Source organism: Crassostrea angulata, chromosome 3 (assembly GCF_025612915.1).
Source record: "Crassostrea angulata isolate pt1a10 chromosome 3, ASM2561291v2, whole genome shotgun sequence".
In the NCBI taxonomy this organism is placed as follows: Eukaryota; Metazoa; Mollusca; class Bivalvia; order Ostreida; family Ostreidae; genus Magallana; species Magallana angulata.
Window position 1 is genome coordinate 17,285,738 of NC_069113.1, and position 16,883 is coordinate 17,302,620.

At 33.9% G+C, this 16,883-nt stretch overlaps 1 pseudogene; it reads right to left on the bottom strand.

Moving 5' to 3' along the window:
- Positions 1 to 14,271: 14,271 nt before the first annotated feature.
- Positions 14,272 to 14,780, bottom strand: LOC128175765 (uncharacterized; annotated as a pseudogene).
- Positions 14,781 to 16,883: the final 2,103 nt, after the last annotated feature.

Sequence of the window (16,883 nt, forward strand, 5' to 3'; positions counted from 1 at the left end):
CCATATGGGGAATAAATTTTTTAACAAATTCGATGATTACTTTCTGTTAAATGTCGACTTTTTTATTATGTGTATTTACATCAATACGGGTATCACTAATAAGCATTGGTTCACATATATCTTGTTCTGTTAAATTTTTAAAAGTTTTAAGTCTTCCGAAACTATGTGACACTCGACTTATTACAGTAACTACGTGTATATTGTTGACATCGGTTGGCATTTGTTGTATATATTTGTACATGTATACTTATATAATTAAGTTTTACAGTCTTTGTTGTTTGGGTGGGGTTATTTTTTACACTAACACAAACTCTCTATTTGGTGAATGATACAGAAAAAATATATCATCTGAACCTATATTTCTAGACTAAAACCCTTAAATCCAAATCCGTTTTCGAGCCCTTTTATTGAAAAATAACAGCTTCTTCCAACATTAATTTATATATTATTCAAAAATTGTTAATAGGCTTCTAGAATTGATCAAACATTAAAAATGCTGTCTCTTTCTCCTTCATAGCTATTTAGTCATTTTACTTGTGCAGCTTATAAAATTAAGCCTAAACCTTATGCATGATAAGAAAGATGGTACATCCTTGACCAATGACATACGGCTATGTATTTCCTGCTGCACTTAGTTCTTTCGTATTATTTCCGTCTAATTTGTTTTGATAGAAAAAAGCTCCATCATATTTGAAGCGAAAGTTATTTACACAAAATAACATTTTTGTAATTACTTTATGATAAGATATTCTTTATTTCCTCCACGTTTTTTTTTGCGATTTTTTTTACGAATTCGTCTTAAAATATGGCGATTTGAATTTTTACGCGTAATTTTTTCACGAATTGGACATGTCCGTAAAAATTAATATCATCTGTGGTAAAAGGGGGAAATTTCACCGTGACTTTGTTACAGTTAACACACATACAAATCAGAAAAATCGTTTTTCTGTTAACGAGTCCTTAATTATAATGATTGTGTTTATTCATTTACCTTTATTTCATATGTGATATACATGTACACTTTACTTATTCCTATTGATCTCAGTTCGATTTACCGGGGGAAAAAAAGAAGGCAACTCCATTTCAAAATTCAATAGCGGCACGATCGGAATCGATGTATTTCGTATATTTTCCCCTTTTCGGTGTTCTTGGTGGAGAATTAGTTGTTAAAAAACACGACGTCATTGACAACGTTACAAACAACGTTTTTAATTTTGTATAACTGTCTGAAGAGCCAACATGGCTGAAAGCGCTAACAGTAAACAATTTATTTAATTTGAACTGTCGCATTCTGTTTAATTTATTGAAGTATTTTTTGCTGTACCAAGGCTTTATTTATCTACACACACACACACACATATATATACATGTATGTGTATATATATATATATATATATATATATATATATATATATATATATATATATATATATATATATATATATATATATATAACAAGCACTAGCAAACCAGCAACACTCGTTATCTAAAGTGTCGGATCAAAAGATACAAGGTTATAAGATGAGATATAAAAAAGCACTAAAAATAACCAACGACACGAACAATAAAGTAAAATATTGTCAAATTTTCGGGACAACCCGTCCCTTCTTCAGGACAACAAAATAAAAACTACATAAGAAAGAAGAAAAACATCTACAAAACTAGCACTAAACTAAACTAAATAATATATAAAAACTAGATAATGTTTAAACACCGGATCAAAACGTGGCAGCTACATCTTTATATCCCGAGAAAGAAAAATCCCGTCCGACGCAGCGGACGGTCTGTGAAGAAGTGCTGAAAGATAACGCGAACGAATTAATTTGCTAATTGGGGGTTGCTGTTAATTTAGTTGTACTAGTAAGATAATTCGTAGTGAAAGTGTGTAGGGAAGATTGGCCCTGTAAAAGACCACATAAATAATCATGAATGTAAAAACTAATGGAAGTGAAATAAAGCAAAAGAACAAAACCGATTAAGGAAATAGCTAATAATTTGAAAATAACATGATTAATAGTTTGTACTTGGACCGAAAAAGATGAAAATGGTGATATTGCTACCAAAACAAATCAGTACTTAGTTGATGTTCATTTTGGTGAAGTCACTTAATTTGTTAATGCCATCAGTCTATGCATCCAAAATGTTTCTTTATTTTTTCTCTCCGCATCTGGCCAGTTAGGGTTGTGATGAATGACCAAAACCATCATGTCCTCCCATTTGTGATCATCTAAATAAATAAATAAATAAATAAATATATATATATATATATATATATATATATATATATATATATATATATATATAAACAATGAATATAAAAGAGCTGAGCACTGTACCTTGACCAACACTTTGAAATATTTTAAAGTCCGAGAAAATAAGCACCGCCTTCAAATTGAGGCCCCAGATAGGATGTTAGAAAATAATTGATATTTGTTTTCTCGTCCTGTGTATACCATGTCTAGTGCTCTCGGCGATCGTGCAATTACCTTTTGTCTTTTGATGGATACCGTGACGATAAAACGCAATATCTTTATAATCAAATGAAACTACTGTTGACAGCGATTAAATTGAATTTTCTGCTCTTGAAAATTGTGAAAGATATAATTTAAAAATTTAGTCGTATTTGGTTTATGTACTACACCAAACGCTCTGATCACCTGCAGACACCAAAATCACGTGGCACCGACCATCTATGAGAACTTTCTTTTACTAATAAAAGTGTTTGTGAATAACTGAGAATACAGAATTAATTTAAATCAAATATTGCGTCCACGATTTATAACTTTAGTTATCATATTTCTTTGAGAATTTTCACGAGCCGAAACTGGAAAAGAAACAAGTACAGACAACTCTGGAACATGCGCAGCAGGTAGAATCATGTGCACTTTAGCAGCTGATCGGAGAAGTAATACAAACGTACATTGTATAAATGTTGTATTAATATTTGAGGTCGGTACGATGATAACATATTGCAAAAAACATTGCGATAAACTCTCACTAGATCCCGTCAGAAACTTGTTAAAACAAACGAAAGATTTTGGCCATGTTGCACGTGGTTATTTCATGCTTTTAGTATTCATCTCAACGATCGACAATTTGCTTTTCCAAGTACATATATATACAATATTTTTCTAAATCACCGAAAAAACTCTGTTGAGAGCATTTTAAACCCCGTGTATATTGACATGTATACACAAGCGAGTGCGTTTCCCTCGGGGCTTCACGCCTTTATCGATATAGCTAGGCTCCACCCCTACCTGAAATTACCTGAGGTAAACTACCCGGTTAAAAACCTCGGCCTTTAAAGAGTCCAGAATTGACTCCAGCAAAAGATACAAAACATTTGCTATCATATTAACAATTTTTCAAAATTGTCCACAAGGTTTTATCAATTCCAAGTTCATATAACTTATACAAGAGACCATTGTGCCATATTCTATCAAAAGCCTTTTCGTTATCAAGAAATGTACAGAAAACTGGCGATTTACTATTATAATAACCAATGATTTCTTTTATAACATAACAAACAGGGACAGCATCATGACCAGTTCTAAAACCAAATTGTAATCGATGTGGAAGATAGATTTGTTTATCTAATAAATCATTTTCAATCTGAGACAGAATAACCTTCTCAAATAGTTTACTGTGCTGATGTTAGAATTAATCCTCTATAATTTGTAAGATTACTTTTATCTTTGTTTTTACCTTTGAAGATTGATATAACCTTACCAACTTTAAACATTTCGGGAACATGATATGTGCATGTCTTAGTATCGAATTAAACAAAATGCATAATTCATCAACAGTTTTATCGCCACAGAAAATGATATGTTCTTCGTGAGAAAATCTGACCAGATGCTTTTCCCTTGGATAATGATTAAATTTGATTTCCTCACGTGATATTGAAATTTTAGAATCCAATGTTGAGTTGAAATTATTGTCAATATCGTGCACAAGCTGGTCAATATGCTGTTTAAATAATGTCTTGTCGAATTAAGTCAGGTCCTGACTTTCCTCTGTTATATTTGAGTAATAGTCTTTCCACAATTTACACATGGCAAGTATGTTGTTTGCAGACTTGTCTTGTTATGATAATGAACTAGGAAGTTTGGCTGAAAATCGTTTCAGGTTTTTTCTATGCCGTCTTGTAGAACTTTTCTAGACATTTCTGTTGCCTTGTCGATCTCAAAAAATACGGACTGCTGCAATTGTTTTGCCGACTCTCGGTGTAATCTTCGAAAGTTTCGCTTTGCCATTTTATAGTTTAAAAACGAGCTTGCATCTCTTGATCTCGGTGACCCGTCAGCTTTCCATGATCAGCGGGCATCTCTCATATCATAGTGAGCTTGGTGTAGACTGTTTTCTTTCCAATCTGGTTTTAAGAGATGTCTAAACTTTCCGTATGGAATATGTTGGTCGGATGCTGTTAGTAGAGAAACTGTAATTTTCATCAGATGTTGATCGATGTCATTATTGCAGTATGTATCTTCCTGTAATAAGCGAAGATAGTTGTCATACTTGTTTTTATTGGAATTCAGATTATCGGAATTTACAACATTCCATTTGGATATAACTCTCGATCGATTAAAGGAAGTTTGTATAAAAGCTTGTTTAAAGCCAATTTCTGCAAAAACTGGAAAATGACCTGAAATGTCATAATTAAATTCTGAGTAAATCTCTTTGTGCATAATTTTTGAGTTCAGCAATTCTGGTACAAAAATGTAGTCCGATAAAGTTTGGGATGTTCTATCTTTTAATTGATACAAAAACACTTCATCGGATTCAAACGTATTACACAAGTTTCGTTCAGTGAGGCAATCGACTAGTAGTTTAGATTTCAAGCTACTGTGTTTGTTAATTATGTCTGTTTCAAAATACCCACATAAAACAACAGGCCCAGTTTCGCATAGCTAATCATAGAGATAAAAAAGTTCTAGAACTTCAAAAGACAGGTTGGTCGAAGGAAGTAGGCAACCAACGATGTATACATGACTTTGTCAGAGTGTCAGTTTGATTGCAATAATACGTTCACTGGGAAATTCAATCTGATTTAGGATGTAATGCCCAGATTGTTTTACGCCTCTTCTGGTAGTATTATTTGTGGTAACACCATGTTTTGCGAATGTTGAAACTTGATTATCAAACGAGGTCTCTAGAATTGACATACCCCTTTCAGACAGCCAGTGCTCTAATATAAATACATTATCGCTAAACGTGACTACTTGTTAAAGTTCAGTTATGCCACGAAATGCCCCATGTATATTCCATGTACACAGAATCATTAAATTGAAAGATATGAGGATGACGAAGCCATTTCATCTATTCGTGGTTTCATTTCTTACAATCCAGTCTCTGACTGATATTATATATGGCCAGAAATCAGGTTCTAAAGTTCTGTCATAATCTTTTTCGTCATTATTTACACCGATAACAAATGTTGGGTATCGTGGTGCAGAGTGATTTGCCAAAAAGAAGATGCTAAAAACATTGACATTTTTGTTGTGGCACCAGCTAACGATATCCCCTTTAACATTTTCGAAGGTGGTATCACGTGCCTTGAAATACACGTTTTTAGGATGTATGCTTTTTGCGAAATAACTTTATCCTTTGAAGGAGGTTGAAGAATTCTCATCTGCAGCAACATCGGTATCAACCTTTAAAGCACGATTCCGGTTCGTATACACGTCGAGTGAACTGTACTTCGACGATTTCTGTTTTGAAACGCATTATACGAATGTGATTGTTTGGATTCCGAACAAGGTTTGTTTTTTTTCTGAGGGATGTGGACCGCCATTGCATACATGTACGTTACTGAAGGACTATTCTACATCCGCTCGTCTTTTTTTTTGCACTATACGACGTAAGGTTATTACCGGTAAGACTTTGTGGTTGTGTCGCAGTGCCATTCTGTTGACTGATATTTACAGCATTTTCTTGTTCTTCACAAGATGCATCACTGCTGTTGTGTTTTTGACGAGAGATGTGTTTCTCTAATATTGTATGCTTTTTTGTTCTGTTGGTTTTTCAGATGAACTCTGGTGTTATATTACCAGTTTGTTTAAAGGTTACTTTGATGTTTGTATTTCATAATAGGTGTATTATCAAAATAAAGTGTATGCCACATCTAAATAAGACATATTGTAGTTTATGGCAGCGTTTCTATGTACTGTTTGTCATCGGAAGTGTTTTTGGCTTGCGTAGACGATCTAGTGTTTGTTAGTGTGCTGATGGCACACTGCTAGGAGAGTGGGTTTCGCAGGTCTAGACTGCAATGCCCCAGTCGCGGCGGAGATGAACTCTATAATGAAATTTTTATATCACTATTGTCTTCCCTATGAGCAGGTACATGTAAGTTGTCATTTATTTGTTCACAAGTTGTATTTGTTGTAAGTTATTTGTTCACAAGTTGCCCTGAAAATTCAACAATAAGAGGCCTGTAATAACTCCGCTCTAATGTAAATTACAAAATAAGCTAAGTCGATATTAATCAGGAAGTTGACGCCTGAAAATTTAGACTGAACAACTTATCAAAAAAGTCGTAATTAAACAGGGAGTTAATGTCTGAGTGGTACAAAATAAATAACACCATATGGCATACCCAAAAGAACAGTGTGTAAAATTTTAGAGAATATATGATGAAGAGTTGTTGAGAAATATTTGACGAAAATGTCTGGTAAAAAATTTAGTCTTATAAGAAACAAAGTTGCCATTCAACAGGAAATTGACGTCTGATTGGTACAAAAAGAATATCACCATATTTATTTCATACCTCTTTAAAGGTTGTGTTAAAATATTAAACATCTATGATGAAAAGTAGCTGAAAAAATGCGACAGAAGTTTGTTACAAACAGGCACTTGAGAAAAACCCTTAAAATCATCGAGGGCTTGCAGGCTTGCATTGATAGTTTCGAATACGTTTCTGTTTTAAAAATATTATTCTAAATTGTATTGTTAATAGTAAAAATAGGAGCTTTTTAATTTTGTTTTGTTTATATACATGTTTAAATCACGAAAATAATATCACACTGGAACAGAAATTACTTTTTTGCCCCCTCTCCCCAAAATGGGATTTATATGTAGTTAGTCGCCATATAGTTACAATATTTTTTAGATCATAAGAACATAAACTCATAGCTAAGTGGTTTAAATCACATTACTTCGTTTATATGATATTTCATAGATATTTTGTGGAATATATTACATTAGGACTGATCAAATATGGTATAATGATCATTACCCCGCCACAGTGTTCTTTTTAGTAGTTTAGCTTACTGTTCCTTAAAATACTTTTTAACATTTGATTGAATTACAATGTAATAGTGCTCTTTCGGTTAACGATGTCTTTCTGTTACAGCTGTCAATCGTACTCGTAAAATTAATACCTATTGATCGAGTTTATATTATGCTGTTCGACTGCTATACCATCTAAGACATCTAGTTACATGTATTTTGGTAGTCAGGTTTATTCCTCTTAAACTTTGACGTGACATGAGCATTAATGATTATATGTATATATGTAGTGAAATTTTACTGTAATATTATTGCTGTGCTAATTGTCAAGTGCGAACAGCTGTAGATACACCAACAGCATTTAATTACGCATTGAAGCCTTTGTTTACTGACTTTTCAGAAAATAGCAGTTTAATTGCAACTATTTCTCATGGCTAAGTTTCGGGAAACAATTGCTGTTCAGACTGAAGTACAAAAAACGAATGTTATTGTTATTTTCCGCATAGCAAGTATGTAATTATTAATGTAAAACTTGCTAACTTCAAAGGTATCGGCTTGAAAACTCAGGATTGTAAATAAGCACACAGATAACTTTGTTGAACTAAAGTATATAATCAAGGAAAATTTATAATCAGCTTTCTGTCACATTAGAAATAGCAATTCATCTGAGCTCTATTAACACACTTGTGTAGCTAGCCACCGTGGTATACAATAAGGAAATATAGTTTGGTCGCGTCTTATGATATATTTTGAAGGACTTTTAAATTTCCTTATTCCACGTTTTTGTCCTACACACTTAAGTTTGAACATGCCATTATATAATAATTCTTTCTTAGAATTTGAATTTTGTTTCCTGGATCATAGAAATAAATTCAGGTTTATGAGATCCGATATTCTAATATATTCCATTAAAAACTAATACAATCATTATCAGGCAACATATTACTACTATTTACATGTATAATATATAAAAACACTCTTTTATACCAATATCAATTAATCCAAGTTTGGGATTTTACAATCTTTGTAACATTTGAGATTTTACTTTAAACAAAGAAGACAAAATCTAGCACTGCAACTTACACTACTAAAGAAACAGTTTTGAATCACACTGTAAGAGAAGGTGTTGGCAATGCGGCCGATTGTTCTAGAGTAATAAATCGACTGCCAACTTCAACTTAAAAACAGATTTCTTCAAATGAACATACTTAAATTATCAATCATCAGGTAAACATCAAGTTAAGATTCAACAAATATATATTTTTTTTCAATAAAAAGTGACCTGCCAGCGCACTTAGCCCTCGGCCATCTATGCAAGACAAACGATGACGAACGAAACCGCGCCCTACACAGTGATGCACGGATCATGAAAAATTTTCAGGGGGTGGGGTGGTCCAAGGGATAATTGAAACACATTTTCGAATATTTTACGTGAATTTAATAAATTTAAAGGGGGAGGGGAAGGGGAAGGTCCTCCCCGATTCCCTTATCTAGATCTGATTTCGCATGACAATGTTTTGAGATTGACGTGGAATGCAGTTAAATAACAATCAGAGAGGATCATAGCGATAGACGCGTTTATTCAAGTTGATCGCATTTAACCTCTTTGTATTAACTAGTATGACATTTTCTTATGCACTAGTTTATGACATAATATTTTAAAACCACCCAGGCAACATTTACTGGTTTTTCTTTCGCTTTTCATCAAAGCCTGGGAACCTTCTGTGTCAATTGTGTTCTTTTAACTTTGCCCAATGTGTCCTAGATAAATTGAAATTGTCAAACGGATTCAGAGGACAGAGAGATGTACGACAGACACTGTTTTCAAAAGATTTAAATTTGTTTAAAACACAGAAAGTCTTTCCAATGAATATTGTCATTGGGTTTCAAATGAAATGCAAATTTGATGCAATATAACCCTTTAACAAAAGATAACTCTCTCATCAAGAAAAAACAATAACACCTAGTTTTCACAGCATTTATACACAAAACAGCTTATTTTATGCATACTCTGTATGTGGAAACTTAGATCACCATCATCGTCTTTGTTTTCACCTTCAGCCTCCTTTTGTTTGGGACAAAATCCGTAAATTTTAGGCTCTAGTTCACTGGTTAGAAGAACATTCCTAGCTGCTAGTCTCCTGTGTACCAGCTTGAAATATAGAATATTATTGAATTTTATTGACATCTCGAAGGATTCTGTCGGATACTTATTATTATCACAACATTGTCGATACACTTTCCCCTACAAGTGCATGTCTTAAAACTTTGTCTTGTACTTATATTTTAACTAAAAATCAAGAATCATTGTGAATCGTACAAGTTACTTTTCTACTTTCTAAATGCAGCAATTCTGTAGCATATTCTGCAAAGCTGTTCCGATGTTTCTTCATTCGCTTTATTCTTTTGTTGTTGCAACCAAGAGTTGAGCTGGCCAAGTTCACAAAATTCAAGAACCATGTATGGCCCAACTGTAAAAAGGAACATCAAAATTTATGACTTCAATCAGAACTACTACATTTGTAAAGAGTGAAATTATCAATCTGTATTTAGTCGTTATTGGTTTCATAATAAAAGTACATTTAATATCTCAGGGTTTAAGTTTCTCAGTAATAAACTTACGTGACATGGTTATGCTACATGATAATGCACCAGAAGTGGAAAAAGAGTTTCAAAATGGTAAATTTGTTGCTAAGAAATCTCATAATAGATTTTCATCAATAGCATTAGATCAGGCACATGAGCAGAACAATTAGTTAGTGAAAGGAGATGGTGGAGCAATTGGCCTTACAGAAAATATGGCTCAGCTTCAAAGGTGGATGGTATCGGGTCCAGAAGTAGCCAGAGTAATAAATGAATTCGAATCTGCTCAAGAACAAATAAAGAAAGATCAAAGCAAAGGACCAGACATACGACACTACGAACAGGTCAGGAGTCAGCAAAACACATTCGCAAAGCATGTAAACGCTTTCTGTTCAGTTGCAGAAGGGCACGAGTGTGTCATGATTCGGACGGTTGATACCGATGTTGTGGTTATAGCCATATCTTGTTTTAAGAAAATTGAACAGATAAAAGAATTGTGGATTGCCTTCGGAGTTGGAAATTTTTTTAGGTACCTGTCAGTCCACAATATTGCCAATGAATGCTCTTGGACCCCAGAAGTCACATGGCCTTTTATTTTTCCATGCATTCACGGGCTGTGATCAGGTATCATCATTTGGAAACAAGGGTAAAAAAAGGGCATGGGATACATGGACAAGCTATAGACCAGTAATGGAAACCTTTGACAGTTTAAGCGATAAGAGTCTGTCGCCAACAGCCGTTGTGGATCACATGGAAGAAATACAACGTTTTGTTGTGCTCATGTACGATAAAGCAAGTGAGTGTGTAACAGTCAATGGCGCAAGAATGGACCTATTTGCTAGAAAAGGAAGGGCAATTGATAATATTCCTCCTACAGAAGCAGCACTGCTTCAACACACAAAGCGAGCCTGTTATATGGCTAGCCAGGTCTGGGACAGATGTCTTGAACCTACCTCTACAACAGTAGATCCAGGAACATGGGGCTGGAAAAGGAATGAAACAAATATGTGGATTCCATTTTGGACAGTACTACCTGAAGCATCAGCATCATGCAATGAGCTAATTAAATGTGGATGCAAGCCTCAGATTGGATGTAGAGGGAGATGCCGATGTGTTAAAGCTAATTTGACCTGCACTGCTCTTTGTAAATGTGGCGGAGAATGTGACAGAGACTAATTTTTGAACATTCTCAACATTAAAACTTTCTTAAAATATCTTAAGCATTTGTGTCTCTTTTATCTAAAAGAAAAAAAAAGACCGGGTAATTTTCATTTTTAATAAAATATTTATTTAATCAAAAAAAAGGGTTACTATTTTGGGCAAAATTTGGGAAAAATATCATAAAAAGCATCACGTTTTACTTAACTTTATTTAATCTGCAATTACATGAAATGGTAAACCTTCCTTAATGATTAAACATCATTAGTTATTTTTAAAATGTTGCTCCTTTGTCAAAACAAACTTTTTAATAAAGGAAAATTGAAAAATTTTATCAGTTTTCCGCCATCTTGAAAATGGCGGCCATATTGGATTTTGAAAAGTGGGTCCATAGCTGAAATTGAAGCTTATACATAACAAAACTTGTGTAGACAGTTTCATGCTTTCTTCATCAAGTGAGCAATTTTGCTAAAATTTTGCACCAATCAGCTGGACTAACATGATAAAATATTGAAAAAAATAACTTACGAGTTTCGTCATCAAGCACTGCTCCCATGAAATGTTAAATGTTAGGATGTTCTCCAACTTTTGAAGCATAGAAATTTATCTTTGCTCGCATACTCATTCGATCTTCTTCAGAGGCACCAGCTTAAAAAACAGGTTTAACATTGTTTGTTACTGATTTTGATTTCTATAGAAAAAAGTCAATTTTCAAGTCCAGCCATCTCTAATATTTATAACACCTTTCATTTCTGCAAAACAGGTGGGTTTATTTTATCAGAGAAACCACTATACCACCATCTATCCGTAAGCTGACAAAAAGAGTATGTCCCAAAAATAAGAATCCAAATGTCTTTTCTTCGCAATGGTTGCCGATTAAGCAAAACATGTTCATCACGTTATACAGGGGCGTAGCTTCTATTGTGACAATAAGGCCAGGGGCGTAGATTCCATTCTGGCAATGAGGCAACTGCCTCACTAGAATTATTTTGACCATCAATGGGATTTTTCCTCCCACATAGTAGAAATTCTATTCTACAACAATGTAGAATTATGTTGGCTTTTATACATTGTAATCAAACGCATTCTTTGCGTTCATTTTAATCAAAAAAAAATATCTTTTGATGTTTGCTGTTTGGTAATTTAAACATTATCAAATGTTTTTGCTGTATTTTGCTGTAAGAAAAGTCGTTAATTATTAACGTCGTTAATTAATAACGATTTTTCTTACAGCTTTGTCAGCTTACGGATGGATGGTGGTATAGTGGTTTCTCTGATAAAATAAACCCACCTGTAACGCAGAAATGAAAGGTGTTATAAATATTAGAGATGGCTGGAGTTGAAAATCGACTTTTTTCTATGGAAATCAAATATAGAAATATAAATTCTTAACGAACTGTCCCTATTTTTTTTTTCTTCTGAGGACAATGCCAAAAAAATATAGGCCTAAGGGAAAGTATGCATATATATATAATTTTGATTAAATTCAAAGATACAAATATACGAATCCCCCCCCCCTTCCCCGCCCGTCAACTTCACGGACTGGGATTTTGGAAATTGTGAAGTGATTGATTTAATTTATTAATTGTATTTCGACTTGATTTTCAGTCGGTCTGCTCTTCCAACAACAATTCCCCTCCCCCGAACACTCTTTCAAAATATGTTTGCTCTAGCCTGTTGAGATGCATTTGTTCGAAACGCCATGATTTCATGAAAAAAAAAATACGTATACAAGCAGTGGGTATTGGTATCTTACCAGGCACCGACGGTCATCAATTCAGGCAGCTGTATGTTTTATCAATGACAATCATTTGAATTTCTCAACAAAACAGATTCGTTGTAAAAAAAAAATAGATACTGGTATTATGGGGTTGGAAGGACAGCGTTGAAAATAGAGCTCAGTGCTTTAAAATATTGATTTCATCGAAATAAGAATTTGTCTTTGGTTTAAAATAAGAGATCCATTTTCTTTTAAGTCTTTGAGGAGACAGCTTAGGCGCGTAGTTTGTAGTTTGTTTGATTTACTTTAAGTAGCTTTATTACTTTTATCATTTATATCAGTGTCCTTTATGTAATTGAATTGTACTTTATTCATGTACTATCTATAGCAAACGCCATTTTAGGGAATAAACTTTTCATGAAAAATTAGGAATGGAATGAACTATATAAATAAATATAAACGAATGTTGTTGATCAAAATCGGAAAGCAACTTTAAATGAAAACATGATTGCAAACGGTGTATGCGAAAAAAATTGCGCAAAAGCTAGGTTGCAGATGGTTTTATCCATTATCTCTTAAATGCCCATGATGATAAAATTGAAATTAGTCATTCATTAATCTAAATGAGATCCATCAAGAGGAAGTATAGTAAGGTCCGCCAATGATCAGTGCGCATACATGCGTACGTAGGTATAATGCTTATCTTTGTACTTCGACCTACTGAAAGATTGAAATATTCTCTTTTGAGAGGTGGACAGACAAAACCATCCATGTCTTAAGGATTGCTTTGCATGTCCACTTCTCTGTATAATGCAATGTACATGGATCGGCAAAGCTCTCCTGAAACCACACACTTCACCGCCAGCAAATAAATCATTTATTGGTAGATGGCAGGCGCATGGCATCAATGAGGGGGGGGGGGCTACCCTCCCAACTTCTTGCAGCAGATATAACCATAAATTTACATTAGGATTTTCACGATTTGAGAAGTTGTAATATTTTTTTTTAATTTTTTGGTTTCTCAAGTATTTTTGATGAGCCCCCCCCCCCAATCCACTTTCAAAAACCACGGCATGTACCTGGATATACTGTCATACAATTAAATGCGCTTGTCAAATATCCCTACTGTTTGTTTTTTTAGTTTTAGTATAACAGCATCCTTTAATTGCACAATCATCTTTCTACATTGACAATTTGTATCATAACCGATTAAACAAGACAAAAAACGTTTATTTCAACCATTTATTTACGTTGGTACAAAGCGCTTTACCTGCTCTAATGGAGAGGTAACTCGTATTACGAACGATAATTCCAGGTTATGAAAATCCCAAATAGCATTTAAGCGTTCGATACCACACAAAATTTAGAAACATTTTTCTTATAGTTTGTTAAAATATTAAAAACTGAATATAGAAAGAAATTGCCCTTTTGTAAACCTGTACATTATCAAGTATATTTAGTTGGAAGAATTTAAATTTGAAATTGTATTTTATGACTAAACCACATGGGCATTTGCACTATCTTATTCCCCCATCTTCTTTCTCAGCATATATAACAACAAAACGCAAAAACTCACAGGCCTATATGTTGTTTTTATTAAAAAATAGAGTTAATACACAGTTTGGCTTTTTTCGGTACCACCATTATGTTGTCTTTCTACTCCAGTTTAAATGTAAAACCACTATTTTCGGAATCAGACAATACGTTATAAGAGAGTAGTACTGCTAGGTAAATTAAATTATCCTCCCATTTGCTCTGTTTCAAATGTTGTAGAACCATTTTTGAAATAGGGGTTGACCAAGTATAAGTGTCAATTTTCTCATTGCTTGGTAGCATACTCATCATCTGACCTTTTTATTTCTTTAAAGCTAATCCCTGATTCAGATTAACCATCCAAACTAAGGAGGTCTCGCTCCTGTCTGAAATGGTTGGAACAGCTCCGTTCTCTATATCTGCCTGCTTCACCTTCTCTACTAATGTTTCCTCCTGCTGTTTTTGACTTCTGGTTTTCTTTTTTTGGACTTTGATCCTTTACTCTCCGTTGATCCAGCTTTTGTTCATTTTGCACGCCAACTTTTGGTCTAGGCATTATGCTGCAAAACACTATACCATATAGCAGAGAATTCTTTCTTTCTTACTACAAGCATAATTAACCCCCATTTCTTGATTCATTGTCTATATAATAATAGTAAACTTCAAGATTTAATACTCAGCACTTGAAACTGTTCATATTTAGTAGATACAACACTTAAAAATTAATCATAAACATCGGTGAAACATTCCACTGTGACTACAGAGTAAAAAAAGAAGAATACATTTGGGCTTATGCATGCCTTTTAATAACTGCAACAGAGCCGACTTTACATATCAATCATGGATTACTAACATTCTTCAAAAGGTGTTATACATAAGGAATGACAAGTGGATGTAAATTGGCTTATTTAACCACAAGTTTCTGACCTACAATACCGAGAACTAATATATTTTAAATTAGCTTAGTATGGCATTTAAACATACACAATCCTTCAATATACAATATATCTGTTATTGGATAAAATCTTAGAAAACACAAAAAACCATATGCCGGATATGTAAACCCGACAGCTCCTAGGAAAGGAACTCAACATTTTACCCTCTCCATACATCCATAGACTGTATATGTTAACACAGCATCTAAACAAATTTGGACTGCTAATTCATCATGCATGCACAATTTGTATCACTTACACCATATATAAGTAACCATATAACACCAAACCATTTAGGGGCTATTTATCATAAACATCATAGACAAGTTATGCTAGATATGATAATCCTAGATAGAATGTTCTATCGTTATAATGACAGATGTCCTTACGGACCCGGTTTAACGATAGAATTCGACCCATATACTCGCTTCGTAGCAAATCACAAAATTCTATCGCGCTGTATCTCGCCTAAATTTTCATATGATTGGTCTCAAATACAATGTTGCTCTTTTATAATCCCATATTACCTCATTAACTGTTTTTGCAACAAAATCACTGCCACTTTTATCATCAAGTTGGAAAATTCGCTGTTTATGGTCGCCATGTTAATGATAAAATCCGAGACATTCCGAGTGCGATTTCCGACAAAATCAAACGTGTATTTTAACAAAATGCATCGGTACGACTCATTACATGTATATTTTGTGGACTAAACTGCACATGCATGTACAAAAAGGTTTGTAATGTATGAAAAAAATGTGTTTCCCCCCTGCAGATCATTTTTAACAGACCTAAAATCGACGCGAAGCTGATCAGCTTCGCGGCTGCTACATTGCAAGTATATGGGACGAATTCTTATTGTGACCTGAGCGTAGTCTGGTCACGGTAAGATTATTCTTTCTATGATAATCCGTGTGTCACACTTAAATGTAAATGCACATCCATCGTCATCCCAATACACCTAAGCTTTATTAACAACCATTATTAATAACCAATAACCAGCTGGACACCAGCATCTGATCCCGGACAAAAATCTCTGCATAGCTTTTCACCAAAAAGTCTGTTAACGAAATTAACTTTAGTATTGAACCACTTAAAGTTAATCGACACTCTACCTCGTGTCGTGGGGGGGGGGGACTTCCTGTGTATGCATGGCACCAATAACCTTTGATACTCACAACAAGAACAACACTCGCCAAAACTTGCGGAGCACACCGGTTTGGAGCTAAATTAGATATTTGGCTGATCCTGCTATTTATGAATAGGCAAATAGCATAAAAAGGCTAATAGTAAAATGAGTGTAAATAACCCAAAAAATCCTTTAAGCTCTCATATCATCATTATATGAGTAATTAGTAATTATACGACACATATCAGTTAATACATGATACAAAAACATGTAGGTATTTAGATCACTTAATTTCCTGTATATGTATGAGTATAAATACGCATATATATAGATTGGACGTTTAAGTAGCTAATAACGTTGTAATTTATTTGAATAATCATATTTTAAAATACATTCTAAAACCCATTGATTCTCTTATGACTAGTTCAATTAGGTTGAAAAACCCAGGATTTTTGTCATGTAACAGGCATGTAGCATCATTTTTGATGAGGAGGGGGACAGACTCATTCAAAAAATCTTGTCAAGCAGGGAATCCAAATTCGTTACATATATTACCTACTTCATATACCTTTAGTTTTAATTTGAAGGTCTATTT